This window comes from Lolium perenne, chromosome 6 (genome assembly GCF_019359855.2).
Source record: "Lolium perenne isolate Kyuss_39 chromosome 6, Kyuss_2.0, whole genome shotgun sequence".
Lineage (NCBI taxonomy): Eukaryota > Viridiplantae > Streptophyta > Magnoliopsida > Poales > Poaceae > Lolium > Lolium perenne.
Window position 1 is genome coordinate 35,398,769 of NC_067249.2, and position 25,718 is coordinate 35,424,486.

The following is a 25,718-nucleotide window of genomic DNA, read 5'->3' on the forward strand; positions in this document are numbered from 1 at the left end:
ATCTTAGGGATCTTCACTACAGTTCCACTGGTCAGGCAACGTATGCGCTGCCTCTGCTCCTGCTCCAGAACGAAGAAGTCACGGGAAAATTTGGCCGAAATTCGTTCAAACTAGCCTTGAGAGCAGCAATTGGCCGTGCAAGTTTTTGGATATTCCGTGTTGCAAGCAACATAGATCATAGAACTCCATAAGCGTGTGACATCGATCTTTGGGTCTGAAAGGTAAAACCCACATCATACAGTCATGTGTTTAAGTCAAAGGCTCTATTTTATAATGATACCTTTATCGATAAATACTAGAATAGAGCACCATATACTCTTAAATTGCTAAACAATGCACGCACACACACAATAATTTTATTCAACAAATATCATATTATATGTATAATATATAAAATTTAATATATATTCAAGAGAAGTAAAATTTGATTAAATTTATATTATATATTATATATTATAATTAACAGAGAAGTAAATTTTGATTTGGCCGAAATTCCACTGGTCGGAAGTCATGGTAAAATTTGATTAAATCATTAGTCAACAAATATAATATAATATAATATATATAATACGGAGTATGTTTTATGATGTATTTAGTGATATTGATTTTGTATTTTGCATGTTAATATTCTTTAAATCGATCAAACTTAACAAAGGATTTATTCATTGAAACGGAGGTAGTAATATATATCTGCATCATTTAACTTTTTATTTTTTGTGGGTTTATACGAGCTTGTGATTTCCTCTTGACTGAATTGTGGCGGGTAAATTTTACTATCATTGAAAAGGACGGAGCCGTGACAAAAGAAACAACGAGTGAGAAGATAGGGAACCAGTCGTAATCTATCTTGCCCAAGTAAACATCATCAACGCGACTAGTAGTCGTTAATTATTTATGCCTTGAACAACCTCTGCGGCAGAAAAGAAACGAATTTGCTTATCATATGCTTGGAACACATGTGGTTGCGCGCGGCTGCCTCTGATATCCGACATTGACTACCTGGCACGTGCACACGAAAGTAATTTTGTTTCGAGTCCCAGATTCACATGATTAGCCATCTATGCTGACTTTCTGCCCATTATTTGTGTAGTACGGTCCCTTTCCTGGCAAAGTTATATTCTGTTGAGTGGCAACAACATCTCTCGACAAGTCGAGTAGTGTCTTCTTCGTGACATATGCAGTGCAGTCCAAATTAGCCGCACAGAAACATGCATGTGTCTATAATATCAATGGTGTTAATTCTTTTTTTTTGGAAATGGGTGTTAATTCAACTCTCTTAGTTAAACTAATGCAAGACTTTTTTCCTTTATTTCACAAAAGAAAAGATGGTGGCTCCTGCAACATATAGTGGTGCACGAGCTTGATTAGCTGATATCGTACAGTAGAAGAAGGAAGAAGAAGATGCATATGTCGTTGGACTAGTTCGTATGGAGTTTTTCATCTATACACTGTGTACTAGGTCCAAGGATTGACATATTTTGAGATTGTGAGAGTTTGTATTGTTCACTATCATATATGTCAGAAATCGTTATTTTTGCACAACCTCGAATATAGGGTACTTCAAATTCCAATTCTGCACGTTGGTAGAACACAAGATTGTCAGCATCTACATTTATTTCCATATTATTTTAAAACTTTAAAATGTCATTTTTGATTTTTTCAATATAGGGTCTACAATCTACATATAACTCGAGCTAAGTTTGTGATTTCCGAGTCTAATAGCACTATGTACTTTACTAGTATATTACTTCCTCTGCTCCACGTTAGATGTTGCTGATTTAGATGAAATGGAGAGAGTATTAAATAGCTCCATACCGAAAACCTCAAGTATAGCCTAGTTTTCTTATTTTCTCTTTTCTCAAATGTCAAAACTTTTGATTTCAAAGTTTTAGAAAAAATCAAAAAAAAATACATGGATGTAGAGAATGTCGTAATCTATCAGAGCGTAAATTTTTAGATTGAATACATTGTTTTGCCCTATGTAAAAATGACAAGGTATAGTTTCATAGAGGATAAAATCAAGATTTGTTATTTTTAATGAGCCCAAAATACTACATATTTCATTCTGAAAATTTACACATTTGTAGATTAAAATATTATCTATCCATGTAGATTTGTTATTTTTATTGAGCCCAAAATAACCGTTCGTGGTGTGTACTTCAGAAGGTGCAGAACCGAGACCTGTTTACGGAGGTATGTACACGGTTGGAGGATACGGCGAGGGATACTTTTTTCCTACATGGGTGGCAGCATAATCAACGGATTGGACCTCCTACATCTTCCTAGGTGTTTTACATTTGCATTTGTTATGTATTTCGCCTGTTTTTAGTTCCAGAACTTTGATAAGACTTGTTAAAACGGCTGTGTGCATCTTAGTTATGCAGAGGTCGGGTGTAATTACTTTTTGAGTAATAAAGCGCCCATTATCTAAAAAAAATCTCATGGTATTTTTCGAATTGTTTTATTATATCTAAAATGAAATTTTCATAGATTCTCGCTCTCAGCTCCATATCGGTCTACAAGACGCCGCAGCTTTTACGCCCACCCGGGTTTTCTGAAACACAAGTCGCACGTACGGATCGTACAGACATTTGCATTCAACGCGATACCAGGCATACTATGCTCTAGTGTCATCGACATCCTATGAACCTGGCCGTTTCAGATATGTATTCTTTTCTTTTTCAGCAGGACAATGTGACCGCCATCCGCTGATCGTAGATAGTTCCCTAGAATCGGCAGAACTGTCGTCGGCCGTCGGCGTCCTCCTGTGGTTTGTAATGCTTAATCAGTATGAACTCGCATATTGTACTAGTGGCCGGCATCACTGGTAGAAAAACAGGTTTCCGGTGAGCCCCATAAGTCGCGAATCTGTAGGAGCCGCGACTAATGGGACCTTTAGTCGCGGTTCGGGAGGCGAACCGCGACCAAAGGCCTGGGCCCAGGGCGCTCGGTGGCCAGCCGGTGCACGTGGGGGGCTTTAGTCGCGGTTGGCCAGGCCAACCGCGACTAAAGCGCCCCCAAGGCCTTTAGTAGCGGTTGGCCAGGCCAACCGGGACTAAAGACCCCCCCCCCCCTATATATACCCATCCAGCAGCCAACACTTAGCCATTTGGAGCCATTCTCTTCACAAACTTCACAAGTGGGTGTTAGGTTTGCTTTTGGTTCCTCTTATGCACATAAGGTGTTTGATGAAATGCCCCAAGAGCATGAAACAAACATGATATGAAGTGTTGGAGCCACACTTGAGCTTTCTCATTTATTTTTTCCTCCTCGATCGCGGTTAGCAACTTGAACCTTTCATGTGTCGTTGATAAAATATGCATGTGTGTGTAGTTCATTGTTTAATTTATATTGTTTGTAGCTAGTTAGTTTAACAAATGCATGATGGTTAATTATATATTTTATATTATAATAATGCAGATGAATCGACAATGGATGTACGGTAACCGACTCTCCGGCGAGTTCAGTACGGGTTTGAAAGATTTCCTCGTAGTGGCTAATGCGAACAAGCAGGGGGGGTTTTGTTATCTGTCCATGTGTTAACTGTAAGAATCAGAAGGGTTACTCTTCCTCAAGAGATGTTCACATGCACCTGCTTCGGCACGGTTTCATGCCAAGCTATAATTGTTGGACCAAGCATGGAGAAAGAGGGGTTATAATGGAAGAAGATGAAGAAGGGGATGATTTCATCGATGAAAGCTATCTTGCTCATTTCGGTGATACTTTCATGGAGGATGCTGAAGGTGAAGGGGAAGGTGAGGGGGAAGGTGAAGAAGAGGCACGTGATGATCCCGTTGATGATCTTGGTCGGACCATTGCTGATGCACGGAGATGCTGCGAAACTGAAAAAGAGAGGGAGAATTTGGATCGCATGTTAGAGGATCACAGGAAGGCGCTGTACCCCGAATGCGATGATGGTCTGAAAAAGCTGGGCTGCACACTGGATTTGCTGAAATGGAAGGCACAGGCAGGTGTAGCTGACTCGGCATTTGAAAACTTGCTGAAAATGTTGAAGAATATGTTTCCAAAGAATAACGAGTTGCCCGCCACTACGTACGAAGCAAAGAAGGTTGTCTGCCCTCTAGGTTTAGAAGTTCTGAAGATACATGCATGCATCAACGACTGCATCCTCTACCGCGGTGAATACGAGAATTTGAATGAATGCCCGGTATGCACTGCATTGCGTTATAAGATCAGAGGCGATGACCCTGGTGACGATGTTGAGGGCCAGAAACCCAGGAAGAGGGTTCCCGCCAAGGTAATGTGGTATGCTCCTATAATACCACGGTTGAAACGTCTGTTCAGGAACAAAGAGCATGCCAAGTTGTTGCGATGGCACAAAGAGGACCGTAAGTCGGACGGGGAGTTGAGACACCCCGCAGATGGAACGCAATGGAGAAAGATCGACAGAGAGTTCAAAGATTTTGCAGCTGACGCAAGGAACATAAGATTTGGTCTAAGTACGGATGGCATGAATCCTTTTGGCGAGCAGACCTCCAGCCATAGTACATTGCCCGTGACTCTATGCATCTACAACCTTCCTCCTTGATTGTGCATGAAGCGGAAGTTCATTATGATGCCAGTGCTCATCCAAGGTCCGAAGCAACCCGGCAACGACATCGATGTGTACCTAAGGCCATTAGTTGATGAACTTTTACAGCTGTGGGGCAGACCTGGTGTCCGTGTGTGGGATGAGCACAAAGAAGAGGAATTTGACCTACGAGCGTTGCTTTTCGTAACCATCAACGATTGGCCTGCTCTTAGTAACCTTTCGGGACATCAAATAAGGGATACAATGCATGCACGCACCGCTTACATGAGACTGAAAGTGTACATTTGCCAAATTGTAAGAAGAACGTGTACCTTGGGCATCGTCGATTTCTTCCGAAAGGTCATCCAAGAAGAAAGAAAGGCAAGCATTACAACGGCAAGACAGATCACCGGCCGAAGCCTGCGGAACACACCGGTGCCGAGGTATTTGATATGGTCAAGGATTTGAAAGTCATCTTTGGAAAGGGTCTGGCGGACAATCGGTTCGAAGGGAGCTGACGGGCACGTAGCCATGTGGAAGAAGAAATCTATATTCTGGGAGCTAGAATATTGGAAAGTCCTAGAAGTCCGCTCTGCAATCGACGTGATGCACGTTACGAAGAATATTTGCGTGAACATCCTAAGCTTCTTGGGCGTGTATGGGAAGTCAAATGATACAAAGGAAGCACGGCAGACCGGCAAAGTTTGAAAGACCCCGATGACCGGCATCCGGAACGGTTTCAAGGTCGTGCCAGCTACGCTCGACCAAAGAAGAGAAGGTCATCTTTTTGAATGCCTGAGCGGTATGAAGGTCCCGTCAGGATTCTCGTCCAATATAAAGGGAATAATAAACATGGCGGAGAAAAAGTTCCAAAACCTGAAGTCTCACGACCGCCACGTGATTATGACGCAATTGCTTCCGATTGCTTTGAGGGGCTCCTGCCGGAAAATGTTCGAGTAGCCATTGTGAAGCTATGTGCATTCCTCAATGCAATCTCTCGTAAGGTAATCAATCCAGAAGTTCTACCACGGTTACGTAACGATGTGATCCAATGTCTTGTCGGTTTCGAGTTGGTGTTCCCGCCATCCTTCTTCAATATTATGACGCACCTCCTGGTTCACCTAGTCGATGAGATTTCCATTCTCGGTCTGTATTTCTACACAATATGTTCCCCTTCGAGAGGTTCATGGGAGTATTAAAGAAATATGTTCGTAACCGTGGTAGGCCGAAGGAAGCATCGCCAAGGGCTATGGAAATGAGGAGGTAATTGAGTTTTGTGTTGACTTTGTTCCCGACCTTAAGCCGATTGGTCTTCCTCAATCGCGGCACGAGGGGAGACTAAGTGGAAAAGGCACGATCGGAAGGAAATCAACGATATGTATGGACGGCCATTCTCCGATCAAGCACACCACACAGTTCGACCAATTCCAGCTTGGTGGCTCCGTACTTTGAGAAACACCAGAATATTTTACGCTCGGACAACCCTGGGAAGCCTGATTCCTGGATTAGGAAGGCCCACATGGAGACTTTCGGCCGTTGGTTGAGAAAACATTTAATGCATGACAATAAGGTTGTAGATCAGCTGTACATGTTGGCCAAGACACCATCTTCGACTATAACGACTTTCCAAGGGTACGAGATAAATGGGAATACATTTTACACGATCGCCCAAGATAAAAAGAGCACCAACCAAAACAGTGGTGTCCGCTTTGATGCAGCAACCGAGAATGGGCAAAAGGTCACATATTATGGTTACATAGAGGAGATATGGGAACTTGACTATGGACCCTCCTTTAGGGTCCCTTTGTTCAGTGCAAATGGTTCAAGCTAACAGGAGGTGGGGTAAAGGTGGACCAGCAATACGGAATGACAATGGTGGATTTCAACAATCTTGGTTACCTTGACGAACCATTCGTCCTAGCGAAAGATGTCGCTCAGGTTTTCTATGTGAAGGACATGAGTAGCAAACCGAGAAAACGGAAAGATAAGAAAACGATCAGTACATCATGCGATGATCCAAAGCGCCACATTGTTCTTTCAGGGAAAAGAAACATCGTGGGAGTGGAGGACAAGACAGACATGTCAGAAGATTATAATATGTTTGCTGAAATTCCGCCCTTCAAAGTGAACACCGACCCAAGCATTAAGTTAAATGATGAGGATGCTCCATGGATACGGCACAATCGTAAGCAAGCAGGGACACAAGGGAAGAAATGATGTGTAATAATTTATTGTACCAAACTTTGTTGAATGAATCATGTGAATTATATTACCCGTGATGTGTTTGGTGTCCATTTTCGAATGATTCAATTGACTCGAGATAGCACTGATGATACATGAAATTTGGAGTGATTCAGTCATACTCCTGCATACAGGAAATTTGGAGTGACTAAGTCATACTCCTGCATACATGAAATTTGGAGTGACTAAGTCATACTCCTGCATACAGAAATTTGGAGTGACTAAGTCATACTCCTGCATACATGAAATTTGGAGTGATTTAGTCATACTCCTGCCTAGGCGTATAATATGCATACTCGTAGTCTTCATAGCCGCCGCCGTTGTACTCGGTAGTCGTCGCCTTCTAAGTTGCGGCGTCGTAAATCCATTCTTGTCATCGCTGTCGTCGGGCGGCGCTCGTGGCTCGAACTGAGGGTAGCGCAGGCGGGGGATATCGCCAGCCGTGATGTAGTCCATGACGCTCTGCAGAGTCTGGCCGTACCACCATAGCCGACGGCCGGCCTCGTGGAAGTTTCCAGGAGGCAGACCGTCCTCCTCATACCTGGTGAGCGCCCTCTCACGCCGATTGATGAAGAAGGCGTCCCAAGTATGCTGGTTATCGGGATGCCAGCGGGGATTCATCCGCTGCTCCGGCGTGAGGTCGAGGTAGTAGTGGTTCGTGATGGCTGCCCGGCGCGCAGTACCCTGAGGGACGGGAGGGACCGGCACGCCGCCGGCGCTTAGGCTCCAGCCAGCAGGGACGCGGTAGCCCGGTGGGCAAGGGTAGTTCGAGGCGCAAAGCTCCTCCACCTGCTGGTAGGTTAGAGTGGGTGCGGTGGAAGCCATGAGAGAGTGATGAGAGATTGTAGAGATGTGATAATGCTGGCCAAGCCGGGCTACCTATATGTAGTGACAAATGGCGGGAAAAATGGGAGCGGGAAGATAGGAGGCGGGAAGAAAGAGGCGGGAAGAAAGTGGCGGGAAGAAAGAGGCGGGAAGAAAGTGGCGGGAAGAAAGTGGCGCGAAGAAAGTGGCGGGAAGAAAGAATTTTTTGATATATTATTTTTCTAATTTTTTTGATATATTATTTGTATTTTTAAGAATTTGAATTGAATTAGTTTTACTTTTCTGAATTTTTTTGATATATTATTTGCATTTTTAACATTTTGAATTGAATTAGTTTTATTTTTCTGATTTTTTTGATATATTATTTGTATTTTTAACATTTTGAATTGAATTAGTTTTATTTTTCTGATTTTTTTGATATATTATTTGTATTTTTAACATTTTGAATTGAATTAGTTTTATTTTTCTGATTTTTTTGATATATTATTTGTATTTTTAACATTTTGAATTGAATAAGTTTTACTTTTCTGAATTTTTTTGATATATTATTTGCATTTTTAACATTTTGAATTGAATTAGTTTTATTTTTCTGATTTTTTTGATATATTATTTGTATTTTTAACATTTTGAATGGAATTAGTTTTATTTTTCTGATTTTTTTGATATATTATTTGTATTTTTAACATTTTGAATTGAATTAGTTTTACTTTTCTTAATTTTTTGATATACTATTTGTATTTTTAAGATTTTTAAATTGAATTAGTTTTATTTTTCTGAATTTTTTGATATATTATTTGTATTTTAAGATTTTGAAATGAATTAGGTTTAGTTTTCTGAATTTGTTGATATATTATATGTACTTTTCACATTTTAAAAAAGAAAAGAAATGGGAAAAATACCTTTAGTCGCGGTTGGCCTCGCCAACCGCGACTAAAGGGTATTTTCCGCGGGAAACTTAAACCCGGCGAAAAATACCCTTTAGTCGCGGTTGGGGAGGCCAACCGCGACTAAAGTACCTTTAGTCGCGGTTGGCCTCCCCAACAGCGACTAAAGGTCGATGATATAAATTCGAGCGCCGAACCGACGCTGCCCATTCTCTTCTTCTCCGCGCGCGAAGGAACTGCAGAGGAGACGCCGTCACGCTGCTCCATCGCCGACCGCCGCCCTCGCCGGCGATCAGCCGCACCGCCCGCCGCCTCGCCGCCGCGCCTCGCTGCTGCCGCCACGCGCGCCCGAACCACCGTACGCTCCCCGCCCTGCCCGTACCGCGTGTCGTCGTCGTCCTTCCCAGCGCCGGCACCGGCGCCGCCGCGCGTGCGCCACGCGAGACGGGGAGAGGCCGCCCTCGCCGCCCCTGGCCCCCCCGCGCCGCCAGTGTTACTGGCCCGCCTCGAGGCCGGCCGGCGGCCACCAGATCGAGAGACGTGCGCGCGCGCCGGCCGCCGGAGAGAGAGAGAGAGAGAGGGAGGGAGGAGAAGGAGAGAGGGAGAGGGCCGGCCGGTTTTTTTTTCTTTTTTTTGTGTTTTTTTGTTCTTTGTAATTTTAAATAGTTAATTAGTTTAACAAAAACGGTAAAATAACTTAAAACTTGTATAACTTAATATTTGTATAACTAATTAAGTTGTTTTTTAACTAATTAAAGTTTAAATTTGTAACTAATTAAAGTGGTAAATCTATATCTATATATATCTATATCTATACTTTAAATTGTAAATTTGTAATTAAGTTTTTTAATTAAAATGGTAACTTAATTAAATTGTAACTTAATTATTAAAGTGTATAATTAAAGTGTAACAAAAAACTTAGTTACAAACAAAAAAACTAAAAAAACCGCGCCGGTCTCTCTCTCGCCGTCCGTGCTCCTCGCCGGCCCTCTCTCTCTCACCGCGCACGCGCACGCGCCGGCCTCGCTCTCTCTCACCGCATGCGCACACGCGCCGTCGATCTCTGCCGCGCCGTCTCGTCGATCTCTGCCGCGCCGCCTCACTAAAATTTGTAACTTAAAATTTGTATAACTTAAAATTTGTAACTTAAAATTTGTAACTTAAAATTTGTTCCCGCGCCGCGGTATCTCTAAGTTTATTTGACTACAAAATTTATTTGAGCTTGTCAAAATGCCTAGATTCTTTTAATACTTTCGCCACCGCCACCCCTTTCGCCACCGCCACCCTTTCTCCACCGCCCCCCTTTCGCCACCGCCACCGCCCCCCTTCTTCACTTAATTAATTTGTTTTGACTACATGTTTTCAGGACTGACATATGGCGGACGATAGAGCTGACCCGATTCTGGACAACTATGATCCGGACGCTGAAGACCATATGTTCGGCATCATAAAAGGCGATATTCTATATGTGCCGACCGGACAAGAAGAAGATGATATCTCTTCTTATCTAAACCTTGAGGGTGAAGATGAAGGGCGCCGTCAGCAAGATGATGCCGAAGAAACGTCGATAAACGACGATCTTCAATTGGAAGTAGCAACCACCTCCGGCGCCGAGGTATATATATACATTGAGCCTCTGGTGATACAAACTAACTGATTTGAATAAATATGTGTGTACTAACGCGCGTGACTCTCTTTCTTATTTTAGCCCTCGGCCGGATCGTCGAAAAAATCGAGTACGTCGTCAAAGCGTGGCGCAACCAAGACGATGAAACCAAACGAAACATGCACCATCGAGGTTGTCGATGAAGAAAACGGCAGGCCGCTGGAGCCCAGCAAGAACGCCACCAAGTTTATCAGCCAATGCGGAGCCGTTGTTAGAGACAACGTCTCGATCACCGTCCAGGAGTGGAATGAGCCAAAGAAGGCACGTCTTGGTTTCACTTTTGTCGATAAGAGAACAAAAAAAGATTGCTTCAACAAGCTTATGGAACATTTCGTTCTACCTCCGGAATACCGCAAATACGATGAGGCGGGTAACAAGATTCAGGAAAACAAGGAGAGGTGCAAGCTAGTCAAACGGTTCGCTCTTTCTAAGATGTCCAACGCATTCCGGAAATACAAGCAAAATCTAGCCCATGACTTTGTCAAGCAGGGCAAGACTCCGGATTTCAAAGGACAATATGAGAAACTGCAACATGATTGGCCAGAATTTGTGAATCAAAAGAAATCGGAGCAGTTCCTTGAAATGTCGAAAAAAATAAGAAGAATGCGGCCAAGAAGGAGTACAATCATATTATGGGGCCAGGAGGGTATCGCTTTTGGCAGCCTAGGTGGGAGAAGATGGAGAACGAGCTGAGGACGCGAGGAATCCGTCCAGGTACGGAGGGATGGGACCCAAGGGCCAAAAGCTGGTGGTACGGGCATGGGGGATCGCTAAACCCGGAGACAGGGGAGTGTGTTTATCAGGGCAAAATAATTAAACCCACCCAAAAGCTTATTGAGGCAATGAGGGATGCTCAAGAGGGGAGGATCAAGTTCAACAGAGAGAACGACGCCCTGACAAAAGCCCTCGGGAATCCTGAACACGGAGGACGTGTACGAGGCATGGGGCCCATTTCGTGGAAAGTAGGGTTCCCCCAGAATGATGACCCGTACGGTTACAGAAGCCGTAAGAGAAAGATGGATCGGGATGCAGATGTTGTGGCGAAGTTGGTAACGGAAATGGATGTGATGAAGAAAACCGTGAGTGTACTAGTAGCCGAAAGAGATGCAGCTCGGGCGCAGCATGAAGATCATCCAATGGATCTCGGAAGCCAGCAGCGGAGAAGAAGCAGCGTGGCTTCCACGGAGGCCTCACCGGCTGGTGCACCGACGATCGAAATTACTGCACCGGAGCCTCCTCGCTACCCCGTGGACGATATAAAGGAGATGAAAGCATGTCATCTGTATTATCCTATCGGGAACATGTCCATGAAGGTAGCCATCGGCAGTGCTTTACCACCTGGAGCACTCCACCACAACAACCCCATTCAAGATGGCTATGCTCGTGTCACGGTGGAGGAGATAGTCCAAGGGTTTGAGGACCTGGACATTGACATTGCTACACCTGAAGAGGTGAAAAGACTTGGAGATGTCAAGCGCCAGTTCATTCTATGGCAGAAGAAATTTATCAAGTTTCCAGGCGAGGCGCCAACAAGTCCACCCCCCTACGGTGGTGGTAGTGGCGGTGGCGGTGGCGGTGACGGTGGCGGTGGCGGTGGTGGTTGATACGTCTCCAACGTATCTATAATTTCCGATGTTCCATGCTTGTTTTATGACAATACCAACATGTTTTGTTCACACTTTATATCATTTTCATGCATTTTCCGGAACTAACCTATTAACAAGATGCCACAGTGCCAGTTCCTGTTTTCTGCTGTTTTTGGTTCCAGAAAGGCTGTTCGGGCAATATTCTCGGAATTGGACGAAATCAACGCCAAACCTCCTATTTTTCCCGGAAGCATCCAGAACACCGAAGAAGAGTCGGAGAGGGGCCAGGGGGCCACCACACCACATGGCGGCGCGGGCCAGGCCTAGGCCGCGCCGGCCTAGGGTGTGGTGCCCTGTGTGCCCCTGCGCCGCCTCTTCGCCTATAAAAGCCCTTTCGACCTAAAAACGCAGTACCAATTGACGAAACTCCAGAAAGACTCCAGGGGCGCCGCCGCCATCGCGAAACTCCAATTCGGGGGACAGAACTCTCTGTTCCGGCACCCTGCCGGACGGGGAATTGCCCCCGGAGCCATCTCCACCGCCGTCTTCACCGCCATCTTCACCGCCATCGCTGCCCCCATGATGAGGAGGGAGTAATTCACCCCTGAGGCTGAGGGCTTCGTTGTAGCTATGTGGTTCATCTCTCTCCCATGTACCTCAATACAATAATCTCATGAGCTGCTTTACATGATTGAGATTCATATGAGTTTGTATCACAATTTATCTATGTGCTACTCTAGCAAAGTTATTAAAGTAGTTCTATTCCTCCTGCACGTGTGTAAAGGTGACAGTGTGTGCACCGTGTTAGTACTTGGTTTATGCTATGATCATGATCTCTTGTAGATTGCGAAGTTAACTATTGCTATGATAATATTGATGTGATCTATTCCTCCTACATATGCATGAAGGTGACAGTGTGCATGCTATGTTAGTACTTGGTTTAGTCTGTTGATCTATCTTACACTATAAGGTTACTTAAATATGAGCATTATTGTGGAGCTTGTTAACTCCGGCATTGAGGGTTCGTGTAATCCTACGCAATGTGTTCATCATCCAACAAAAGTGTAGAGTATGCATTTATCTATTCTGTTATGTGATCAATGTTGAGAGTGTCCACTAGTGAAAGTGTAATCCCTAGGCCTTGTTCCTAAATACTGCTATCGCTGCTTATTTACTGTTTTACTGCGTTACTACTGCTGCAATACCACCACCATCAACTACACGCCCGCAAGCTATTTTCTGGCACCGTTGCTACTGCTACTATATATTCATACCACCTGTATTTCACTATCTCTTCGCCGAACTAGTGCACCTATTAGGTGTGTTGGGGACACAAGAGACTTCTTGCTTTGTGGTTGCAGGGTTGCATGAGAGGGATATCTTTGACCTCTTCCTCCCTGAGTTCGATAAACCTTGGGTGATCCACTTAAGGGAAAACTTGCTGCTGTTCTACAAACCTCTGCTCTTGGAGGCCCAACACTGTCTACAGGAAAGGAGGGGGAACGTAGACATCAAGCACTTTTCTGGCGCCGTTGCCGGGGAGGAAAGGTAAAAGGCACTCATACTCCGGTTCCAGGTAAAGTACTTTTCTGGCGCCATTGTGTTTGTGCTCGAAGCTATTTCCTTTAGATCCTGCAATTGCAACTTTTTGTTTCTTGTTTTACACTAGTTAGGCATAATGGAAAACAACAAAAATATGAGAGATCTTTATGAACTTTATCTTGAATTAGGACATGATGTGTTTGAAGAGAGAATTAAAAAACCCATGGAACTTTATATGCATGCTAATGGGAATGTCATTAATATGAATGCTTTGAACACTATTGTTGCTAATGCTATGGAAAATTCTAAGCTTGGGGAAGCTGGCTTTGATGAGCTTGATCTTTTTAGTCCCCCAAGAATTGAGGAGAAAATTTACTTTGATGATACTTTGCCTCCTATTTATGATGATTATAATGATAGTAGTCTTTTGTTACCACCTGTTATGGAGGATGAATTTGATTATGATTACAATATGCCTCCTATATTTGATAGCTACTTTGTTGAATTTGCTCCCGCTACTACTAATAAAATTGATTGTGCCTATGTGGAGAGTAATAATTTTATGCATGAGACTCATGATAAGAATGCTTTATGTGATAGTTATATTGTTGAGTTTGCTAATGTTGCTACTGAAAGTTATTATGAGAGAGGAAAATATGGTTGTAGAAATTTTCATGTTACTAAAACACCTCTCTATGTGCTGAAATTTTTGAAGCTACACTTGTTTTATCTTCCTATGCTTGTTACTTTGCTCTTTATGAACTTGTTTATTTACAAGATTCCTTTGCATAGGAAGCATGTTAGACTTAAATGTGTTTTGAATTTGCCTCTTGATGCTCTCTTTTGCTTCAAATACTATTTCTTATGAGTGCATCATTAAAACTGCTGAGCCCATCTTAATGGCTATAAAGAAAGAACTTCTTGGGAGATAACCCATGTGTTATTTTGCTACAGTACTTTGTTTTATATTTGTGTCTTGGAAGTTGTTTACTACTGTAGCAACCTCTCCTTATCTTAGTTTTGTGTTTTGTTGTGCCAAGTAAAGTCTTTGATAGAAAAGTAAGTACTAGATTTGGATTACTGCGCAGTTCCAGATTTCTTTGCTGTCACGAATCTGGGTCTACCTCCCTGTAGGTAGCTCAGAAAATTAAGCCAATTTACGTGCATGATCCTCAGATATGTACGCAACTTTCATTCAATTTGAGCATTTTCATTTGAGCAAGTCTGGTGCCATTTTAAAATTCGTCAATACGAACTGTTCTGTTTTGACAGATTCTGCCTTTTATTTCGCATTGCCTCTTTTGCTATGTTGGATGAATTTCTTTGATCCACTAATGTCCAGTAGCATTATGCAATGTCCAGAAGTGTTAAGAATGATTGTGTCACCTCTGAATATGTTAATTTTTATTGTGCACTAACCCTCTAATGAGTTGTTTCGAGTTTGGTGTGGAGGAAGTTTTCAAGGGTCAAGAAAGGAGGATGATATACTATGATCAAGAAGAGTGAAAGCTCTAAGCTTGGGGATGCCCCGGTGGTTCATCCCTGCATATTTCAAGAAGACTCAAGCGTCTAAGCTTGGGGATGCCCAAGGCATCCCCTTCTTCATCGACAAATTATCGTGTTCCTTCTCTTGAAACTATATTTTTATTCGGTCACATCTTATGTGCTTTACTTGGAGCGTCTGTATGCTTTTGTTTTTGTTTGTGTTTGAATAAATGCTTGTGTGGGAGAGAGACACGCTCCGCTGGTTCGTATGAACACATGTGTTCTTAGCTCATAATATTCATGGCGAAGGTTGAAACTGCTTCGTTAAATTATTATATGGTTGGAATTGGAAAATGCTACATGTAGAAATTGGTGTGATGTCTTGAATAATGTGATACTTGGCAATTGTTGTGCTCTTGTTTAAGCTCTTGCATCATATACCTTGCACCCATTAGTGAGGAAATACATAGAGCTTGTTAAAATTTGGGTTTGCATGAGTGGTTTCTCTAGAGTCTAGATATTTTCTAGTAAGATGTTTGAACAACAAGGAAGGCGATGTATAGTTTTATAATGCTTGTAATATGTCTTTTATGTGAGTTTTGCTGTACTAGTTCGTGCTTGTGTTTGCTTCAAACAACCTTGCTAGCCTAAACCTTGTATCGAGAGGGAATACTTCTCATGCATCCAAATCCTTGAGCCAAACAACACTATGCCATTTGTGTCCACCATACCTACCTACTACATGGTATTTTCCGCCATTCCAAAGTAAATTGCTTGAGTGCTACCTTTAAAATTCCATCATTCACCTTTGCAATATATAGCTCATGGGATAAATAGCTTAAAAACTATTGTGGTATTGAATATGTAATTATGCACTTTATCTCTTATTAAGTTGCTTGTTGTGCGATAACCATGTTCACTGGGGACGCCATCAACTATTCATTGTTAAATTTCATGTGAGTTGCTATGCATGTCCGTCTTGTCTGAAGTAAGAGAGATCTACCACCCTATGGTTAAGCATGCATATTGTTAGAGAAGAACATTGGGCCGCTAACTAAAGCCATGATCCATGGTGGAAGTTTCAGTTTTGGACATATATCCTCAATCTCATATGAGAAAATTATTAATTGTTGTTACATGCTTATGCATAAAAGAGGAGTCCATTATCTGTTGTCTATGTTGTCCCGGTATGGATGTCTAAGTTGAGAATAATCAATAGCGAGAAATCCAATGCGAGCTTTCTCCTTAGACCTTTGTACAAAGCGGCATAGAGGTACCCCTTTGTGACACTTGGTTAAAACATGTGCATTGTGATGATCCGGTAGTCCAAGCTAATTAGGACAAGGTGCGGGCACTATTAGTATACTATGCATGAGGCTTGCAACTTGTAAGATATAATTTACATGATACATATGCTTTATTACTACCGTTGACAAAATTGTTTCATGTTTTCAAAATAAAAGCTCTAGCACAAATATAGCAATCGATGCTTTCCTCTTTGAAGGACCATTCTTTTACTTTTATTGTTGAGTCAGTTCACCTATCTTTCTCCACCTCAAGAAGCAAACATTTGTGTGAACTGTGCATTGATTCTTATATACTTGCTTATTGCATTTGTTATATTGCTTTGCATTGACAACTATCCATGAGATATACATGTTACAAGTTGAAAGCAACCGCTGAAACTTAATCTTCCATTGTGTTGCTTCAATGTCTCTACTATGAATTTATTGCTTTATGAGTAACTCTTATGCAAGACTTATTGATGCTTGTCTCGAAAGTACTATTCATGAAAAGTCTTTGCTATATGATTCACTTGTTTACTCATTGCATTTACATTGTTTCGAATCGCTGCATTCATCTCATATGCTTTACAATGGTATGATTAAGATTATGTTGGTAGCATGTCACCTCAGAAATTATCTTTTATCGTTTACCTACTCGAGGACGAGTAGGAACTAAGATTGGGGATGCTGATACGTCTCCAATGTATCTATAATTTCCGATGTTCCATGCTTGTTTTATGACAATACCAACATGTTTTGTTCATACTTTATATCATTTTCATGCATTTTCCGGAACTAACCTATTAACAAGATGCCACAGTGCCAGTTCCTGTTTTCTGCTGTTTTTGGTTCCGAAAGGCTGTTCGGGCAATATTCTCGGAATTGGACGAAATCAACGCCAAACCTCCTATTTTTCCCGGAAGCGTCCAGAACACCGAAGAAGAGCCTGAGAGGGGCCGGGGGCCACCACACCACATGGCGGCGCGGGGCCAGGGCCTAGGCCGCGCCGGCCTAGGGTGTGGCGCCCTGTGTGCCCCCTGCGCCGCCTCTTCGCCTATAAAAGCCCTTTCGACCTAAAAACGCAGTACCAATTGACGAAACTCCAGAAAGACTCCGTGGCGCCGCCGCTATCGCGAAACTCCAATTTGGGGGACAGAACTCTCTAGGCACCCTGCCGGACGGGGAATTGCCCCCGGAGCCATCTCCACCGCCGTCTTCACCGCCATCTTCACCGCCATCGCTGCCCCCATGATGAGGAGGGAGTAATTCACCCCCGAGGCTGAGGGCTTCGCTGTAGCTATGTGGTTCATCTCTCTCCCATGTACCTCAATACAATAATCTCATGAGCTGCTTTACATGATTGAGATTCATATGAGTTTGTATCACAATTTATCTATGTGCTACTCTAGCAAAGTTATTAAAGTAGTTCTATTCCTCCTGCACGTGTGTAAAGGTGACAGTGTGTGCACCGTGTTAGTACTTGGTTTATGCTATGATCATGATCTCTTGTAGATTGCGAAGTTAACTATTGCTATGATAATATTGATGTGATCTATTCCTCCTACATATGCATGAAGGTGACAGTGTGCATGCTATGTTAGTACTTGGTTTAGTCTGTTGATCTATCTTACACTATAAGGTTACTTAAATATGAGCATTATTGTGGAGCTTGTTAACTCCGGCATTGAGGGTTCGTGTAATCCTACGCAATGTGTTCATCATCCAACAAAAGTGTAGAGTATGCATTTATCTATTCTGTTATGTGATCAATGTTGAGAGTGTCCACTAGTGAAAGTGTAATCCCTAGGCCTTGTTCCTAAATACTGCTATCGCTGCTTATTTACTGTTTTATCACACGTTACTACTGCTGCAATACCACCACCATCAACTACACGCCCGCAAGCTATTTTCTGGCACCGTTGCTACTGCTACTATATATTCATACCACCTGTATTTCACTATCTCTTCGCCGAACTAGTGCACCTATTAGGTGTGTTGGGGACACAAGAGACTTCTTGCTTTGTGGTTGCAGGGTTGCATGAGAGGGATATCTTTGACCTCTTCCTCCCTGAGTTCGATAAACCTTGGGTGATCCACTTAAGGGAAAACTTGCTGTTGTTCTACAAACCTCTGCTCTTGGAGGCCCAACACTGTCTACAGGAAAGGAGGGGGAACGTAGACATCAGTGGTGGTGGTGCTTCACCTACACCTCCTTCACGTCAGCCGACGCCGCCCCCCAATTCACCTCCGGCGGGTAAGCAGACGCCGCCCCCCAGTCCTCGTCCGGCGGGTGATCAGACACCGCCCCCCAATCCACCTCCGGCGAAGAAGCAGAAGCAGTCCTGGGTTATTAACCCGGACCCTTATGTACCTAGAACCACAAAGATACCAGAGCCATCACTGAAGCCTCTCCCCACAAGGCCTTGGGAACGTAGTGCCGAGGAAGTCGACGCACGCGCGGCTGCTGAATATGAGAAATGGAAGGCGGACTGCAAGAAGAAAAGAGAGCCCGAGCCCAAGCAAGTATTTTCTGACAAGGAAAAGAGCTGGGCTAAGTCATTTTTGAACACACCGTCCCAAGCCGCGAAGAATCTGCCTGACGACTATTTACGTGAACTTCGTAGGCAAGCACTCGCGTTCAAGAGGAACCAAGAGTTGGCGGAGAAGAAAGCCTTGGAGGAGGCCGAGAAAAATTTAGAAAGGGGGAAAGAAGTTGCCCAGCTCGGGGAACAAAGTAAACAATCGATCGCCCCGCTCATAGTGCAAGCCGCCGGTCCGGATGCCCCCGATATCATAGCAGCTGCGGCAGCACATGGATTGACTGTAACGAGTGCCAGAGAACAAGCGGCCGACTTAGGTATCACTCTTCGTGCACTGTTAGGCCTTGATGAGGCGCCAATGAAGGACGTAGTATTTACATATGTGAAGAATGGCCCTCTCGTCGAGCCTGCGCAGGAAGAGGATCTACCTCGACAAATGAAAGGTCTGCTAAATTGGTACAAGGGTTACATAAAACATAAAAACGCCAAAGACTATATCTATGCGGAAGTTAGATATGAGCATCACTTCAAACATTACTATGTACAAATTCATCTGAGTGAATTGTTCCAGCTGTTCAATCTGCGCGACCTCGACAAATCTATCATCAGTTGCTACGTTCTGTAAGTGATTTATTAATTTCTACCCCATCTCGTTCATTGCCTGCACTATATATATATATATATATATATATATATATATATATATAGAGCCCAACTATTCTCGAACCCCCCTTAAGAGGGGTTCTAGAATAGCTATTCTCGAACCCTGGTTCCAACGCGACCGAACCAAACCGCTCCGAGAAAACCGACCGACTACCACCTGAACTTCCGCTGGTTCTCGCTTCCCCCACCTTCTTCCCTACCGATAGGCACCGCATCGCCTGGACCCTACTCCCGCCCGCCTTCTTCCCGGTGGAAGCACCGAATCCCCGCAGTGCCTTGTTCCTGGCTGCAGCACCATATCCCCGCCCTACCTTCTTCACCGGCGGAACCAACGCATCTCCACGCCATCTGCCTCCCAAATCGTGGCTCGATCTCATCGATCCGTCCTCCCACCACGCGCTACTTCGGAGATCCCGCCGTGCGCCGCCGCTGAGAGCCTCTGTGCGCCGCCCTGGAGATCCCATGTGCGCGCCGCCCCTGAGAGCCTCTGCGCGCCGCCCTGGAGATCCCATGTGCGCGCCGCCCCCGAGAGCCTCTGCGCGCCGCCCTGGAGATCCCATGTGCGCGCCGCCCCCGAGAGCCTCTGCGCGCCAACCTCCTCTGCAAATCAGTCGGCCGCTAGCGCCGTCCTCAACCCCTGCATCCCGTGCGGCCACGCCTCTGAACCTCCCACACCATGGCTCCGAACCTGAGGCCCGCTCGACACAGGTAATATTCGATGCATTCCTCTTCACAGTTTGTTCGGGATTTGGTTCGGTCCACTACTTTGATGCCATATGAAACCTTCTCTGTTTGTTCTATGAGAAAACAGATTGAGGAAAAATCCATGAGAAGCTTCACTTTTTTTTGTGCTGTGGACCTGCCGCTGCTCCCTCTATGCCACAATGCGTGTGCTGACCCATCCTGCACCAACAGACTACACTGTGTCTGCTGAAGACACTGATGGATATGTTTGAATGATGTAGTGTACTAAGGCTTTGCTCACTATAGAACGAGTGCAAAATTGCTGCTGTTTTAGTTCAGAACTGCCCATAGTTTAGAGTTGAATCACAGTGTTTTTGGTTTAGAACTACTGCTAGTTCATAGCTGAACTGCTGCTTGTTCCCCTTGCCAGCATGCTTGCCCTCCCCTTCTCACCGTTTAGGACCTCCGCCTCCATGCTTTTCCTGCCCGAGTTGGTCATTGCGAGCTGAAGCACGACTGCGACCCCGGGTGCTCCACGACCGCCTACCTGCACAATGCTAGAAGCTGCCCCGCTTTCCCATAGGAAAGTTCACTTTTATATTCAGAGCTTCATTTGTTTGCATGCATGTTATGGTTTAAAATCACAAAAGAGTAAAAGAGAAACAATTGTGAAAAGTTTCACTTTAGGTGGCGACGAGCGTAAAGTATGTGCGGCCACGAGCTCTGTGCATCTGGAAGTCCACATTTGTTGATCTCCACAATTTAGTTGTGTGTATAAAAATGGTTCAGTTTAGCCGTGAGTCAAAAATAGCTCTCATTTTCTTGCTAGCCAACTTCTTTTAAGTTTTATGCTAACCAAGTTATTGTCATATTACATTTCAGGTTAATAGTGGATTCTTAAAGTTTATATGATTCTGACACCAAACAAGATCATGGTTCTTACCAAATGCGCCATTGAATATGTGAGTATTCAGTAACAACTCAAGTTTCCAATAAAAGCTTTTACCTTTTGTGTACGCTCTTGCTATTCAACGTATAAAATTGTTGCATCTACCATAAAAATAAAGTATTGCTGAAAACAACATGTAGGAAGTTTGGAATGCTTCTGCAGTTTTGCTTTCATTATATATATCTCTATCTCTTTTGGTCAGTTATTTCTCTCAGACTTTAATTATGTAGCATCTCATTTATCCACTGTAGGGATGAAGACGATGCCGAAACCACAGAAAATTGGCATGTCTATGTAACTGGACATAGTTTAGGTGGAGCTCTAGCAACCCTTCTCACTTTCGAACTTTCATCTAGTCAAGTGTCCAAGTAAGATCAATTTGATCCTGATTAGATTTAGTCTCTTTTTAGATCAGCATAAGGGAAATATTCTTGCAGCAAGTCAGATCACACTTATTTGATGGAATATCCACTAGGAATGTTGTGCCATGTTTCACTACATGGTGATATTATTTGTTCTCAAAAGTCTTTTACTTCGCTGCCAACAGAAGTTCACTCCTGAGTCTAAAACAGTTCACTACATTAGGAAAATGAAAATAAATAAATCAGTATGTGAATATGCTAACCAAAAAAATTCCCGACTTGAACAGAGACCTGTGCATAGCTCGGTTGAAAGATGAACTATGTAGTTCACTGTTGCAAGCGAATTTATTTAGCAGTTGACTAACATTATATCGAAAGTTCAGACACATAAATAGGCGAAGTTCATTTTGATCAATATGGTTTATAATTTTGTTTTGATGAAAAACACATTAAAAAGGATGCTTTTAAAAATGTTCTCTATGAGATACTCACCTATGCACAATTTTTTCTGTAGAAAAGAAACTGCAAGATTTCTGTGATTCTCAGCTGCCTATCTATGGTCTGTGTATCACTGCTAAATTCATTTTTATCTGTTTCCAGGGGAGTTCAATTCGTCCGAAGGCGAAGTTCAGTATTTTCTGTAGAACAGTTCGATTCATAATAAGCTAGCTATTTATTAATCAGCTAGTTATTCATTTACCGGAACAGAAGTTGCACGGAGTCAAGGTAATGATGGGAACCATTTCCAGGGGGCTGTTTTGACAAACATAATCTGCTAGCTATTCATTAAGCAGAGACAACGAGAGCTATTCACGCATGTGACAAGTCATCTATATGTTAGTTTCCTATTTGAATCTACACTAGTATGTCGATGCTAGATTGCTAGTTGAGCTAGTAATGATGGTTGTTGAAAAAACTATGGTCGGGAAGGGCATTTCTTTGTGATAGGAAGTTCTCTTTACCCATGCAGGTAGTAGACGTAACATATGTACTGTCATTTCATTCCTCTAGCATGCTGGCTTCATTTGCTACTACTGGTTCAGATGCATCCAGGCACAGGTTCTTGTTTATCACCAAGCTATGGAAAACACATTGCAAAAAAGCTTGTATGCATCTTATTTTGGAGCATATGTTTTCAGTTAACTCTGACCAGTACCACACTTATTCTATAAATGCCACTGGAGAAATTCATGGGAAGTGTGATGGGCCTATATGATGCTATGCAATAAAAATAGTAGTTTTGTGTATGAAAGAAAGAAGTTAACTTCATCCCATTTGAGAAGTTCAGTTTTTTGTGTGCCAAAAGTTCACTCTTTTTAGTCCTACTCTACAGAGAAACTAATAGAAACTATATTTGTCCGGAAGTGCACATATGAGAAAAATAGCCAGTTCATTATATCTAAAAAAATAGAAGTGGGCTCCATTTTGTAAGTTCATTTTCTTCGGTCTCGCTGCAATTTGTCATCTGGTAGTGTGCATGGATGAACTATCTTTATTCTACTAGTTGTCCTGATATTCAGTATTCACAAGCTATAGGATGTCATGTGTGTGTGCCAATTCATCTATTATTACTTATGTATGAAAAAATCACTTTCACAGGGCATGAGCAGTTGAGCACTCAAATTATTCCTGTTTTACCTCAGGTGATTTCATCCGGGAAGTTCACAGCGCCCCCATCGGGAGTCCACCATGCTCAGAGCTCGCGCGCCGCCCCTGCGTACGCCCGAGTCCTACCCCCTTCCTGGAAGTGCAGGTGCGTATAAACGGGCAGAACACTGTTCAAATATCAGAATCACACGGTGTTAGACATATATTGTGGAAACATCGATACATAGTGAAGTTTAGATGATGAACATCTGAAGTTCACTTGATGAACATCTGGTCATTCACTAACAAAATTTTTAAACATCACACTTGCAGTATTTGGCTAGCACAATTTTTAAACCAAACTGTTGCAACGTACAATTTTTAAAAGACAGTAAACGCTAATTCTGGATGATTTTTTTCAAGTAGAGTGGCAGTTGACATGTCATGATTCCTGACAAAAAAGAAAGTTTGAAATATCAGGAAACGGATGATGCATTAGCTAATTTCCTGTAGCATTTGTTTGGTAGTTTGTTTGGTATTCACGGGGATTTCATTCTATATAGTAAATTCAGTTTTGATTGAAAAACAGTTTGATCACCAGTGAACTTCTATTTAATAGACATGGAGAGAAGTGAGTTCACTTGTGATTTTTTAGCAGTTTGATTAGTCCCAGGAAGAGTTCACATTCCTGTAAAAAAAATAGAGTAAAAATACTGGCAGACGCTCATTTATTTTTGGCAGTTGATTCGCTTGATTTTGGCGGTGTAATTTCTCACCAGTTTTCATTTCTTTTACACTGGCAAAACGCTGGCCTCCGTCGCTCCTACTAGCTTTGCCCGGGCTTCGGCAATGGTCGGCTCCGCCCATGGTCAGGAGTTCACTTAAAACACGCCAGGAATTCAGCTTTATACGTAGAAGTTCATTTAAATTTGGTGAGTATGTAACTCTTGCGCTGCTGTTTGTGTGGACTATGAACTACACGAGGTGCATCTAGGAGTGTTAGTTCTATAATTAATAAAGACTAGATCCTAGATAGAGGCAAGGTATTATCATTTAGGAGTACATGCTTGTCATTGCAGGCACTGCAATTATCATATTTTTGTAGGTTATTGTATAATAAAACAGAAGTTCACTCCGTTAGTGCAGGAAGTTCAGTTCTTCCCTTTTTCTATCTAAGAGTTCATCATTTCTTATTCTCAACCTTGTTTTATGTGGAAGTTTAGCTGACAACCATTTGGAACAAAATTCTAATAAGCAACACGAGCTAAAACAATCTTGCTGGCGGAATTTCCGCAAGATGATGTTACACAATTGCTATTTCCCCCCTCAATTATTCTAGCGCTTTGGTAGTGTAAGAATTCTTCTTTTACTTCGTACTTAACTAAGTTGGTCAAGTGATTTTTTCTTAATCCAAACATGGTGCGTTGATCTGATCTTTTTCTTTTCTCAGGTTCTAGCGAGTAGTTGTGCGCTGCTTCGCTCTGCTGCTGACGCCCTTGAGATGCTCTTAGCTATCGTGCCCCAGACAGGACCGTACACCCTATGAACCACCTTCAGGACGTGCGCACGTGCGCCTTCTATAAGGCGTGAGCTCCAGCCATTGCCTGTTGACGGAGGCATGTGCCGCAGCCTTGGAGACACAAGTACTTGCCTGCCACCGATGTAGCTGCGTTTTCAAATATGTTGCAAGCGCTCACCATCTCGATAGGGCACGTTTTTTCGCGTTACGTGTTGAACAACTGCTCGTGAAAGCTGAAACTCTTTTTCTGTGAACTTGTGACACCCCTTTCCCATGTCCAACAGAGAGCTGAGAGGTTCAGAGAGAAAACGTGATGTGAAGTTCAGTTAAGATAGCATTGAAGTTCAGATAGCCCATCTTATGTGAAGTTCATAGACAGATGGTTTTTGAAATTTTAGTTTCTTTAGCTGAAGTCATTGAACCATACTGTGCTTGTTCCTTTTTTGTATTTTTTCCATCGAAACCCAGGAAAAAATGTATTCCCTGTAGTGTTCAGGGAATGAAACATGTACTTTGGATTTGCTGATTTTAAAACTTGGACATTGTAGAGATTTTCTATGTTCGGGGAATGTAAAATTTCCCCATCTAACGTGAAGTTCACTAAGAGTTCAAAGTTCACATTAGTACTCTGCAGCAATTAGGAGGTTCACGCATACATATGAAGTCCAAGAAATTTTGAACTTCATTTTGAGTGGTATGCTTTTATCATGTTGAAGTATGCTACAGGACCGATAGGACATGAGTACAATCTGGTAAGCGGCCTCCAATAACTTCTTTCAGTTTTCCTATACTTGCTGTGCATGTGGCGGAGATGCTGTAGCTTCTTACTGCTATTATTAACCATGCTAATCTCTGAAGTAATACTATTGCCAGATTGATTCCCAGGTGATACAATGTAGAGTCGACAGAGAGGTCGGTTGATTAGGTCAAATGGTCAATGCAGGGAGGGAGGCATGATCAGTCCAGGTCAACAAGACAAGAAATCATATGCATATGCAGGGCGTAGGCACATGCATCATTGTTTGATCATATATGCAAGTGGATATTGAATGAGTATTGTATCTAGTAGACGGTTGTTTGGCAAGTTTTTCCCTTTCATTTATATTTTCCTTTTTTGCTCTGTATAGATAACAAAAATGGAAATTTATTTTTTTCTAACCCAGGAGTTCATTCTTCATTTATATGTTGAATTTTTAAACAGAGAAAGTTCAGTTTTAATTTTGGAGCAGTTCGCTATGTTTATTATACTGTTTGAGTTAAATTAGAAGATAAAAAATGCACATGAAAATGAAAATGTGAAGTTCGACTTTATTTGTCCATCGTGGGTTTAGTATTTTTATTTCGGTATAAAAGTTCACTTTGGTAGTT

At 42.8% G+C, this 25,718-nt stretch overlaps 1 long non-coding RNA gene across 2 annotated transcripts; it reads left to right on the forward strand.

Annotated features, from left to right (window-relative positions):
- The first annotated feature begins 19,448 nt into the window (after nt 1–19,448).
- LOC127309733 (uncharacterized) lies at nt 19,449–23,664 on the forward strand. 2 transcript variants are annotated; one of them, XR_007857304.2, is made up of 5 exons: nt 19,449–19,957; nt 20,816–20,895; nt 21,134–21,250; nt 21,845–21,970; nt 22,888–23,664. It is a non-coding gene; the product is annotated as an uncharacterized lncRNA (long non-coding RNA). The 2 variants fall into 2 exon arrangements; XR_011746650.1 differs by lacking the exon at nt 22,888–23,664 and having other exon boundaries at nt 21,845–22,835.
- Nucleotides 23,665–25,718: the final 2,054 nt, after the last annotated feature.